This window comes from Octopus sinensis, unplaced genomic scaffold, assembly GCF_006345805.1.
Source record: "Octopus sinensis unplaced genomic scaffold, ASM634580v1 Contig14069, whole genome shotgun sequence".
Classification (NCBI taxonomy): Eukaryota; Metazoa; Mollusca; class Cephalopoda; order Octopoda; family Octopodidae; genus Octopus; species Octopus sinensis.
In genome coordinates, this window is record NW_021833095.1 from 1,168 (window position 1) to 15,000 (window position 13,833).

A 13,833-nucleotide genomic window follows, 5' to 3' on the forward strand; every position below is an offset into this window, starting at 1 on the left:
TTATTCAAAAGCATGCAAACGCACACACACTCACACACACACACACACACACACACACACACACACACAGGTTTATGCACATACATTCGTCTTGAATGTAATGTAAATATTTACAAAATTTCTTTACCATTGATATGCATTATTTATTTCTAAAAGACCAAGTCAACATTCCTTTATATGATTTAAATTCTCTCCCTCAATATCTCGCAGTATCTCTCTTTCTCTCTCTTGCCCTCTCCCTGGCTCTCATCCCCTTCTCGCTCTCTCTCTCTATCACTAGTTCTCATTTGTCCTCTCTCTCTCTCTCTCTGATCTCACTGTCTCTTTCATGAAACCATATTTTCTTGAGACATCTGAACATTCCTGTCTCAGAATTTTTGTTTTTATCACAAAACATACAGGTATATATATATATATATATATAAATATTATATATATATATATATACACTTAATGGCTGTGCCCCAGCATGGCCACAGCTCGTGAGCTGAAACTAGATGAAAAAAAATACTTATGTGCACACGTGTGTATATATGTGTGTGTGTCTGTGTATATTTATGTGGGTCTGTATATGTATATATATATATATATATATATATGTATGTATGTGTGTGTGTGTGTGTCTGTCTATCTATCTATCTATCAAAATATATAGATAAATAGTCAGAAAGAAGAGGCCCCCATGGTAGGTCCCACACTAGATGGTTGGGTGTGATTAACCCTCTTGAGACACCTAGGCTGATTGATTAACCCAAGTGATATCAGCTAAAAGGACTTTGTGGCCAATCCATTGGCCAGATGGAATAAATATTATGAGTGGTTGGTTTTGAAGTGGAATAGCCAATCAGAGATCAACTTTCAGTAGATCTACCCCAATAGAAAAAGTATTTTGGTCTTTTGGGCTACACACACCAAAACACTGCGTCTCGAAAGGTTTAAGGAAGCTCTCCAGAGGCTCAAAGACATCTTGGAGGATGCAGAGGGGCCGACATGGGGCCACCAGCGATGAGAGCACTGGTGGACTTGATTGGTTCCATGCATGATGACACATCTGGAACCACCCACCTGGGATGATCGTAGCGCTCGTCAAGCAGCAGCATGGAGCAAGCATGTGCGTGTGTTCATAAATTACTATTTAGCCATTGATGGATACAGAAGTTCTGCAGTTTTTTTCCCAGTCACTGACAACTGGTGTAGCCTTGATATAGCCATACTTAGGAATAGGACAAAAATTTAAAAAGACAAAACCTGCTAAACACATTCAAGTGACATTGACTATATCTACTGTATAGATCTTAAAAGGTTTCTTATTTCTATATACTCATTTGTGCCTGTGTGTGTATAATACATATACACACACAGGCACCCACACTCATATATATATATATATAATATAATATATATATATTATATATATATATATATTATATATATATGGGTCGAATGCCACGCAATCCACTTCCAAGTATATATATATATATATACACATACATAGACATGCTTATACATTTAATATATACATATATACATTATCAGCATGGAGAACAGACGTTAAATTATGATGATATGAACATTTATACATACAAATATATGTATGCACACATAAATATATACACATATATATATATACTTGCACATGTATATACAACTGTCATATACATGTACACATACTTCTATACATTCGCTATCTAAAGTATCAATCTATACATACATACATGCATACATACATATATATATATATATATATATATATAAACATACATACACACACACATGCATTCATATATATATGTACATATACACACAGTGTTACTTTGGCAGTATTTGTAAATATACACGATAAGTATATAGAAAGTAATTCTACTGTGTGTATATTATATTTCTGTTTCGTTGGTTCTTTAGCTAAGGAACATGTCGAGAGTTTGTAATTTGTGGGTGTATATAGTTGTGTAGTATATCATCAAATAACAAAGGTGGCTTTCACTTCATTTCACTTACATTCCTATACACACACACACACACACACTCATATTTATATATATATATAGATATATATATGTATATATATATATGTATGTGTGTGTATATATTTATATATATATAGATATATATATATGTTTTTTTTTTTCTCCAGATTTTCAACAATGGTGATATTCTAGTGGTTTCAGAGAGAAACCATTCTTTGGGAATTTGAGTTGTGAATTTATTAGTTCTTTGAAGAAAGGATGTTTAAAATCCGTGTCTCAAACATATACATAACTGTAACATATAAACACAAACATACATGTTCTCACGCATGACTGTATAATTCCTCACCTCCTCCAAACCATTATTTATCATCATCATCATCATAGTTACCATCATCATCATCATCATCATCATAAAGGCTGTACCTTTGCTGAATCGTGTCAGACAGAAAGCTCTGTGGCATTTCTTCCAGTTATATTTGTTTTCTGAGTTCATATTCCACTGTGCCTTTTTATCATTTCTCATCATCCTCATCATTGTTTAGCGTTCGCTTTCCATGCTAGCATGGGTTGAACGGTTTAACTGGGGTCTGGGAAGCCAGGAGGCTGCACCAGGCTCCAGTCTGATCTGGCAAGGTTTCTACGGCTGGATGCCCTTCCTAACGCCAACCACTCTGTGAGTGTAGTGGGTGCGTTTTACGTGCCACCGACACAGGTGCCAGATGAGCCTGGCAAACGACCACGATCGGTTGGTGCTTTTTACGTGCCACCAGCACGGAGGCCAGACGAGGCTGGCAACGGCCATGATCGGATGGTGCTTTTTACGTGCCACCGACACTGAAGCCTGTCAGGGCGGCACTGGCAATGGCCACGTTCGGATGGTTCTCTTACGTGCCACCGGTGCTGGTATCACAGCTACAATTTCCATTGATGTATACAATTTCCATTGATTTCATAAAATAACTACCATTTAGGTACTGGTGGGGTGGTGTAAATGAATTTCCCTTCCCCTTAAAATTATTGATCTAGTACCAAAATCAGAAAGAATTATTGCCTTTGCTGAGCTGGCTGAATTGTTAGCACGCTGGGCAAAATGATTCGCGGCATTTCATCCATCCTAACATTCTGACTTCAAATTCTGCTGGGGGTCAACTTTGCCTTGCATCCTTTTGAGGTCATTAATACAAGTAACAGTAGAGCACTTTTTTATTCCTTCTCGAGCCATGCCTGGCTCATAAGGGCCGGTTTCCCGGTTTCTTTGGCGTATAGGTTCCCCATCTTGACAGGATGCCGGTCTGTTGCAGGTGAGCTGCAAGATGCAGGAGAAAAGAGTGAGAGAAAGTTGTGGCGAAAGAGTCAGCAGAGGTTCGCCATTACCTTCTGCTGGAGCCGCGTGGAGCTTAGGTGTTTTCGCTCATAAACACACACATCACCCGGTTTGAGATTCAAACCCGCGATCCCTCGACCGCGAGTCTGCTGCTCTAACCACTAGGCCATGTGCCTCCACAAGTAGAGCACATGGGTCATTATTATTATTATTAGTAGTAGTAGTAGTAGTAGTAAGGCGGCGAGCTGGTAGAATCGTTAGCATGATGGATGAAATACTTAGCAGTATTTTGCCCATCACTCTGTTCTGAGTTCAAATTCTGCCAAGGAGGATTTTTGCCTTTCATCCTTTTGGGGTCGATAAATTAAGTACCAGTTGAAGACAGGGGGTCGATGTAATCAACCTAGTCCCCTCCCCCAAAATTGCTGCCCTTCTGGCAAAATTTGAAACCATTATTATTAGTAGTAGTAGTTTTCCCCCAAAATTGCTGCCCTTCTGGCAAAATTTTAAACCATTCTTATTAGTAGTAGTAGCAGCAAGAGTGATAGTAGTAGTAGTAGTAGTAGTAATCATCTTTGTGTGGTCTGTAATGCATATCCACTAATGGGTATATATGTTAGTTAATTATACCACACATAACATACTAAGCCACACACACACAAGTTCTGCCTCTCTTACACACACTCACACATACACACACACACACTGCCTGTATTTGTCTGTACGCATGTATGTGTTATATAAAAACACTTGTTATGTTTAATATATCTTGAAAACTGGTTTCAGTTGATATCAAACTGTGACTGTGTCAGCGAGAGAGAACAGAGAGAGAACGTTTATCTCACTATCTACTAAATACAGTATTTCTCCAAATGCTGACTGATTCCACTCTCTTCCCCACCTCTCTCTCTCTCTCTCTTTCGCTTCTTGACTCTCTCTCTCTCTCTCTCTCTCTCAGTCTCTATTCTTCTCTCTTCCTTATATTTTTCCTCACCCTTTCTTTATCTTCCTCTCTTCAGCTTGTTGAATATATATATATATATATATATATATATATATATATACATATATACATACATATATATATATATGTATTTAAAGCTAATACAGACTCCCTATGTCTTGCCCCACCCTTTCTTCCCAGCTCTCTCTCTCTCTCTTTGAAGCTCTTGTTTATTCCTCTCTCTTTCTTAAATTTGTTTTTTCTTTTTTTTTTTTGCTTTTTCTTTTATCTTTCTCTGTCCAGTTAGTTGAAAAGAGAAAAAAAAAAATATTTAAGACTAATACAGTATCCCTCTCTCTCTTCTCTTCTCTTTCTCTCTCCACACATTCTACCTTCTGTCTCTCTCTCTCTCTCTCTCTCCCCCTCTCTCATATGGCCCAACTGTTGCAGATTCAATTCCAACAGAGCACAAGTGATGAGGGATAAATCTAAACAACATACTAACCTAATTTCGGTTATTATATACCCCAAATATACTGCCGCTTGTTGTTATTAATACCACGGCCACCACTACGATTACTACTACTACTACTACTACTTTGGTGACACCAAGAAACTTATATTTTTCTACTATATTACCTCCTTCCACTACCAGCACTGCAATTATGAACCAACAAGTCATCCACTACATGGTTGCTGAACATGTATGAAATAACCACCAAATCTTCCTCAAATAACACTCAAATCATGTTAAAATATAAAAAAAAATGTGGCATGTCAGATAATATGGTGTTAGGTTCCCTGTATATAGGAATAGATGGAATGGCCCTGGCTGGAATGTCTTTGACCATAGGTTTGCATTATCAAAGCTGACTGCCACACCTTGTACCAAGCATTCTGCCACAGAGCATGAGTGGTTTAAGAAGTTTACTTCCCAACCACATGGTTCTGGGTTCAGTCCCACTGCATGGCACCTTGGGCAAGTGTTTTCTATTATAGCTTCAGGCTGACAAAAGCCTTGTGAGTGCATTTGGTAGACAGAAACTGAAAGAAGCCCATCGTATATACATGTATATGTGTGTGTCTGTGTTTGTCCCCGGTGTGTTCACGTCCCCGTAACTTTGCTGTTCGGCCAGAGAGACCAATAGAATAAGTACTAGGCTTACAGAGAATAAGTCCTGGGGTCGGTTTGCTCAACTAAAGGTGGTGCTCCAGCATGGCTGCAGTCAAATGACTGAAACAAGTAAAAGAGTAAAAGAGTAAGTGGAAGAAACTGCTTTGTGACTTTTCTTGCTTCTCTTTACATCCAGAGTTTAAATTCTGCCATAGTTGGCTTTATCTTTGATCCCTTCTTGTATTCATAAAGTACCAGTTGAGTACTGGGGCCAATGTTATCAATCTACATCTCCCCATAAAATTGCTGGCCCAGTGCCAAATTTTGAAACCAATATATTTGATTCTATTACAATATATATAAAAATAAATATACATATATACATGGATATATGCATATATACATACATATATATATATATATATATATATATATATATCATCATCATCATCATCGTTTAACGTCCGCTTTCCATGCTAGCATGGGTTGGATGATTTGACTGAGGTTTGGCGAACCAGATGGCTGCACCAGGTTCCACTCTTGATCTGGCAGAGTTTCTACAGCTGGATGCCCTTCCTAATGCCAACCACTCTGTGAGTGTAGTATACATATATATATATATATATATACATATACACACACACACACGAATACATACATAATATATAGTGAGATTTCATTAAGACTATTACTAAACGGCAAACAAACACTCTATAAAATATATATATACGTGTATATATAATATAATATATATATATATATATATATACACACACACATGCATGAATATGTAAATAATATATACACATGCAAAAAGCATGCTTGTACAAAGACATGTTTATTGGTATTATTGGTATATATAAATGTATATATATTCATATACATGCATATATATATGCATATCCGTATGCATACATCTGTGTATGGATATATATATATATATATATATATATATAAGCACATGCATATATTTCAGTGTAACATAAATGTTCTTTCTTCTCTTGAAGAAATGAAAACATATTGCACAAATTACGAAGCAATAAATTTCGTCTGTGATTAAACATTATGGGAAAATCTTTTGCCAGAAAAAAAAAAAAACGTTATTAATTATTTAATTGCATACAAACAAATTCTTTAATTTTAATCTTCCTTCTTTTCATTTCTTTGTTCCATACATTTGGCTCCTTACCCTCACCTTTCTATTCAATAATATTTTATCTTTGCCTTCCTCTATCTCTTCAAAAATTCTTATATGCCTCTGTGTGTGTGTATATATATATATTTATATACATACATGTAACTAAGCATACATAAATAGAACTATTCATATATTTGTGTCTCTGTAGTTAAATGTGAATATTTATAAATTTGCCTGGCTCAACATATATATATATATATGTATATATATATATATACTCACACACATTTGCGTGTATGTGTATTTATGGAAATATATATCACTACACACATACATACACACAAGCTCATGCAGGACTATAAAGATATATATATATATATATATATATCTGTGTGTGTGTATACATATGTAAATAATACATAAAAATATATGCATATATATATATATATATTCTAATATTTTTATTTATGCATAACGGTGTGTTTGTATACATATATAATATATATGCATACACACATATGGGTGTATATATCTGTATAATTTTATGTGTATGTGTGTGTGTGTGTGTATATATATATATATATATATATTGTATGCATGAAAAAGGAGAGAAAAAGTAATATGCGGACTATTATCGATACTTGATAAAATTAAGCCATGCATGCATAAAGGGGGTGGTTCTTCAGATAAATGGATTAGTTATATAATCCGTTACAATAAGGAGTCGACGCTCCACCTTGCACCCCTCCCATACCGCTGTGCCACCGACTATGCTATTTTTTTTATTTATTTTTATTTGTTTTTCTTTCTGTATTTTTTTTGTTGTTGCCACTGATGTCAGTAGAGGTGATTATAATGCTCAAGACCTGGAAATGACACTTACATATGCATATACACATGCATACAGATATATATGTACATAGATATATAATATATATATATATGTATGCATTCATATATATATATATATATATATATATGTATACATGCATATATATATGTATACATGCATATATATATGTATACATGCATATATATATATGTATATATGCATATATATATATGTATACATGCATATATATATATGTATACATGCATATATATATATGTTTATATGCATATATATATATGTATATATGCATATATATATATATGCATATATATATATATATATGTGTGTATATATATATATATATTGTATATATGCATATGTATATATGCATTTATATATATATATGTATATATGTATATATGCATATATATATATATATATACCCACATGTACACGAGTGTGTATATATTTATTTATCCATGCATTTAGATGTGTGTTAGGGTACATACAGATATGCAGATGCGGTGCTGAATATGCAAATGCTTCGGCACATATGCTCACGCTCACCGATGGAGGCACACATTCACACACATGTGCATGTACGCTTACATACACATACCACACATGTAATTGAACCCCCCCCTGCCTCTTTATATAGCATGCGGACATACACATATACACACATACATATGTATACAGACACCTCTATACACATATATATATATATATACACACATATTTGCATACACTTGCAGACATGTACTTACATATATATATATATATATATATATATATACATACACACATGTATGAGATTGAGCTGATAACACATTAAGCGAGGTTATCTTGTGTAGATGCAATATGGAGTACAATGGCAAAATACATTTCTTCATGTTGTTGTTGTCGCCGTTATTCAACATTAAACCATAAGTAGATGGTAAAGAACGATAACTGCTGCTGTGGCTTACGCTTCCTTTTTCCTCATCCTTGCTTTGAAGCGAACAAAAAGATTAAAAAAAAACAACTACAAAAACAGACGAAAAAATCTCCCCCAAAAATACAAATATGCATGAATGTGTATGTATATATGTATGCATACACACACACACACATATATATATATATATATATATATATATACACTCATACACACAGAGGCACATATTTATATATGTATGTGTATGCTAGGACTGAAAGGAAGAGAGAGATGTACAGTCTCTGCAATTTGGCTTTATGCGTATCCAATATGAAACACGAATGATGAATAAATAGATGGAATAACTTGGTTATGTTGTGACATAGAAGGATTGTTGCTTTGTGTTTGTTGTTTGTGATGCCATGTTGTTTTCATATCATTATTATTATTATTATTATATTATTATTGTTGTTGTAGTTGTTATTATTACTATCATAATCATCATTATTATTATTGTTGTTATTACTATCATCATTATTATCATTATTATTATTATTATCATCATCATTATTAGTAGTATTATTCAATTGTGAATATGAATAATGTTATTGAATTGTGGTGGTGCTGGTGATTATAATGGTGAAAAGTCCGTTAATTGTGTATATAATGTTATAGGATTTTATATCTGTATATATCATCACCATCGTCATCATCATTTAACATCCGTTTTCCATGCTAGCATGGATTGGAAGGAGTATGAGTTGCACGGTATATATATATATATATATATATATATATATAATATATATATCATCCACATCATTGTTTAACGTCCACTTGCCATGCTAGCATGGGTTGGATGGTTCAACTGGGGTCTGGGAAGCCAGAAGGCTGCACCAGGCTCCAGTTTGATCTGGCAGTGTTTCTACAGCTGGATGCCCTTCCTAACGCCAACCACTCCGTGAGTGTAGTGGGTGCTTTTTACGTACCACCAGCACAGGTGCCAGACGAGGCTGGCAACGGCCACAATCGGATGGTGCTTTTTACGTGCCACACACACACATATATATATATATATATATTGTCTATTAATGTGTGTGTATAATTGTGTATAGGATGCTATTGATTTATTTGGATGGAAAGAAAAGGCATGGGATGTTGAGACAATGATGCCCTTTCCAGTGAACATGTTGGCATTAATTGGAATAATTACTCAATGATGGCAAAGGTTGTCGATGGTGGCAATGAAGGGAAATCTTAAGTGTACATTGTTGTTATTCTCTCATGTTCAGAGAAAAGTTATGTGATGTAGAGACATTAATGCTTTTCCAGGAATTTCTATGTATGGAGCTATATAGAATTACTTGTGTACAGGATACTTTTTATCTTGTACCAGCATTGGAGCTTTTTAATGTAGCAGCAGCATCAGTGGGGTTGCCAAGTCGCTTGTGGAATGAACACCTCCCAACTGAGTGAGGGAGTAGAACTACAAGAAATGGCTTTATGCCAGGTGAGGGGATCGAGTATAAGGGTGGGGTAAAAATAGGTGTCTTACTACAGAGGAGATACTTGGCTACCCCAGTAGGAAAAAAGTGGAGAGGAAGGAGAGATAGAGTTGTATACATATAATGTATACACTCTCACAAACACATATCACAATAAGTCTTGGGTATGTGTTGATATCACAGTGCTCAACAATATAAAGTAGAGCTACAATAGTATACTTTAGTATAGAGGTAAGGAAATACACCCAAAAATACATTTGAAAACACTTGGAACAATGAACACCCCCCACCCACCCACCCACACATGCACACAGTTATTTTTTATTGAAACAACAATCCGTATACTCTACATCATGTGTTGAGCACTCTTTTTTTCATTCATTTGACTTAAAGTAAAATACATACACACTGTGTGGTAAGTAGCTTGCTAACCAACCACATGGTTCCAGGTTCAGTCCCACTGCATGGCATCTTGGGCAAGTGTCTTCTGCTATAGCCCCGGGCCGACCAATGCCTTGTGAGTGGATTTGGTAGACGGAAACTGAAAGAAGCCTGTCGTATATATGTATATATATATATGTATGTGTGTGTGTGTCTGTGTGACTGTGTTTGTCCCCCTAGCATTGCTTGACAACCGATGCTGGTGTGTGTTTACGTCCCCGTCACTTTGCGGTTCGACAAAAAGAGACCGATAGAATAAGTACTGGGCTTACAAAAAGAATAAGTCCCGGGGGGTCGATTTACTCGACTAAAGGCGGTGGTGCTCCAGCATGGCCGCAGTCAAATGACTGAAACCAGTAATAGAGAGAGTAAAGAGAGTATATGCATACACACACTGAAAGTCACACGTCTCTTCTTGCTCTTTACCATGGTTCCTATTTTCAGTGTTTGCTTTCACTCGGCATCTCTCTCTCTCTTTCTCTCGATCCTTCGTCGTTTATTAGAGCTTCTCAGTTTCAGCTCGCTATCTGACACTGAGCGAGTTTTTACATTTCCATTTTGTCTTCATTTTTATCATCATCATCATCATCATTATTATCATTATTTTTAATGATGCAATGAATCTTTCGGATGTGTTTTGTTACTAAATATGATTGATTGCTTTTATCATTATTATTATTATTATTTATTATTATTTTTTTTATTTTATATCTAATCAAGTATTTTTGTTATAATTTTCACTCATTTTTTTTAGTAGCTCTTTTTTTTTTCGTGATTTTTGGATTCTTGTCAGTCATTCTATCATTATCGTCTTTTCTTTTCCTTTAATAAATTGCGTGTTTTGATATCATGTGTATGTGTGAGTGTAAATATTTCTTTGTTTTCTGTTGCTGTTGTTATTATTCTCATTAATAATAATCATCTTGATTTTTAAAGTTCTCTTAATTTATCAGATATATTTATCAGTTAAGATATGAAATGAGCTGTCATGATTTGCCTGCAACTATTTCTCATTAGCACTTTGAAATAATCATAATAATAATAATAACAATAATAATAATAACAACAATAATAATAATAATAATAATAGTGATGATAATAATAATAATAATAATAATAATAATGGAATGACTGCAAAATAAGAAGTCTTCATGTTTTGATAAAGAGCATCAATATTCTGTCTAGATAGATATTATTTTTGCGTTGAATGGATTGATATTAGTAAGATATTCATAAATATATCATCAATGATATTATTTTGTGTAGGAAGGAGACAACGTTAGTTTTTCTCTTTAAAGAGAATCCTGTATATGTAATTTTAAGGAAGGTAGAACCACTACAGGTGATAAGGCACTAAATAGGTTCCGTTAATAAAGATATTCATACACACACACACACACACACATGCATATTTCCTTTTTTGGAATGTTAGATCTTGGAGCAGACAAACTATAAAACAACAGCATGTGATTATTCAGTTTAAAACCCTTTTGTTACTGTATTTATTTTGAGATGCTCTGTGTTTCTTTCAATTACTTGAAATATAACAAAGAATTTAATAAAATAACTTAGTTATCATTCAGCTAATGTTAGGAACATAAAATGTGACTAAGGTTTGGTGGAAGATTTTACTTCAACACTTATGAAAACAAGACATTTGTTACCATATCTCTGTTGAGATGCTTTGTGTTTCTTTCAATTACTTGAAATATAACAAAAAATTTAGTAAAATAACTTACTTATCGTTCAGCCAGTGTTAGGGATATAAATTGTGACTAAGGTTTGGTGGAAGATTTTAATTTAAAACTTATGAAAACAAGACATTTGTTACCCATATTTCTGTTGAGATGTTCTGTGTTTCTTTCAATTAGTTTTAATTATAACTAAGAATTTATTAAAATAACTTTGTTATCATTAAGCTAGTGTTAGGAACATAAATTGTGACTAAGGTTTGGTGGGAGATTTTAATTAAAAACTTATGAAAACAAGACATTTGTACTACAGAGCCAGAGCGGGTTTCAGCCAGCTTGGTAACGAAAGGGTTAAAAATCCTCATGGTATTGACAGCTTCAATAACTGGCACTCCGTTGATTCCAACAATAAGGGTTCCACTTGATCTGATCAATAGAACAGCCTCCTCATGAAATTAATGTGCAAGTGGCTGAGTACTCCACAAACACATGTGCCCTTAACGTACTTCTCAGGGAGATTCAGAGTGACACAGAACGTGGCAAGGCTGGCCCTTTGAAATACAGGTAAACTCATTCTTGCCAGCTAAGTGGACTGGAGCAACATGAAAATAGTGTCTTGCCCAGGGATATGATACATAGCTGGGAATTGATCTCATGACTATGCGATCATAAGCTGAATACCCTAACTACTAATTCATGAGCCATATATATATATATATATATATATATAAATGCAGAGAGAGAAAGAGCCATCTGTGTATCATACTTAATGTATACACGTTAATTGGGCAGTTACTGTGTCTCTTATGAATCTGCTGTGTTAAAAATTCAGTAAATATCAATCAGAAATAGTCGAAAAATTCATCCGAGTGTGAATGCCAGGTACAATTTGGTAATACAACATTTTTTGGGCCTTTTCAAAGGCATATGCTCACAGCCAGCCAAATGCTCAAACAAGAATTTGTTGCATCTGAAATCAACATTTTTCTGCACAAATTAATGTTCAAACACTATGTAATTGCTTCAATCTAATCAGCATTCCTCTTATATTGGAAAACGCTTAGCCAAAGAACTTGTTATCTTTGCTATTGTCCACACTAATTCCTGAATACTAAGCATATATTGATTTCTACCAAAACATTTAAATACTGATTTTATGAACACACACATTCGTTCTGCAATTTTAATATAACTAATGACACCACCTTATCGCAATATATCTGGCCACTAAGAGAAAAGATTACCCTTAAAAAAAAAGTGGAAGATATTATGTTTCTTATAATCCAATAACGATAAACCTTGGGAATTACACACCACAGAAATATGAAGAATTAACCTTTTTCACAAAAAGTTACTGTACAAAAATTAATTCTCCATATGTTTACACGAAATCTATGAGCCATTTATGTTCTTCCCCAGTTAAAAACCATATCTAATAGACAACCATTATGTGTTTCTACATTGAATGGGAAATCACATGTGCGTGAATGTGTGTGGAATTTTTTGTACGTAATGCAGTACAGTTGACCTCCAGTACTTAACTGATATTTTATTTTGTCAAGTCCCCAAAGGATGAAAGGCAAAAGTTAACCTTGACGGGGTTTTTGAAGTCAGATCATAAAGGTCCATAGCTAAATGCTCTTATGGTTACATTGACAACAACAACAACTACAAAATTGCTGTTTTGGCAATGGGGTGAGGATAATTGAAGTATCCTTTCTGAGAAATTATACAAGTTACAGACATCTACAGCCGCCACCCACCTCTCCTTCAAAGATGTTGTTTGGATGTGTGTATGTATGTGTGTGTACAGGTTCTCTTTAGACTCTCTATCTCTCGCCCTTTCCTTATCTCTGTCCGCCTTTCACTGTTTCTGACTGCCCCTTTCGATATATCTCTCCCCATCTCCCACTTTCTCTCATGTCTATCCCTCTTTTCTTATATTCTTTTACTTGTTCC

The 13,833-nt window shown here is 34.6% G+C and overlaps 1 long non-coding RNA gene across 1 annotated transcript; it reads right to left on the bottom strand.

The window, feature by feature from the left end:
- Nucleotides 1–3,980: 3,980 nt before the first annotated feature.
- On the bottom strand, nucleotides 3,981–6,087 carry LOC118761489. The gene is made up of 3 exons (XR_004997420.1): nucleotides 5,960–6,087; nucleotides 4,140–4,142; nucleotides 3,981–3,999 (listed from the first exon to the last, which is right to left on the bottom strand). It is a non-coding gene; the product is annotated as an uncharacterized LOC118761489 (long non-coding RNA).
- Between the last annotated feature and the right edge of the window lie 7,746 nt (nucleotides 6,088–13,833).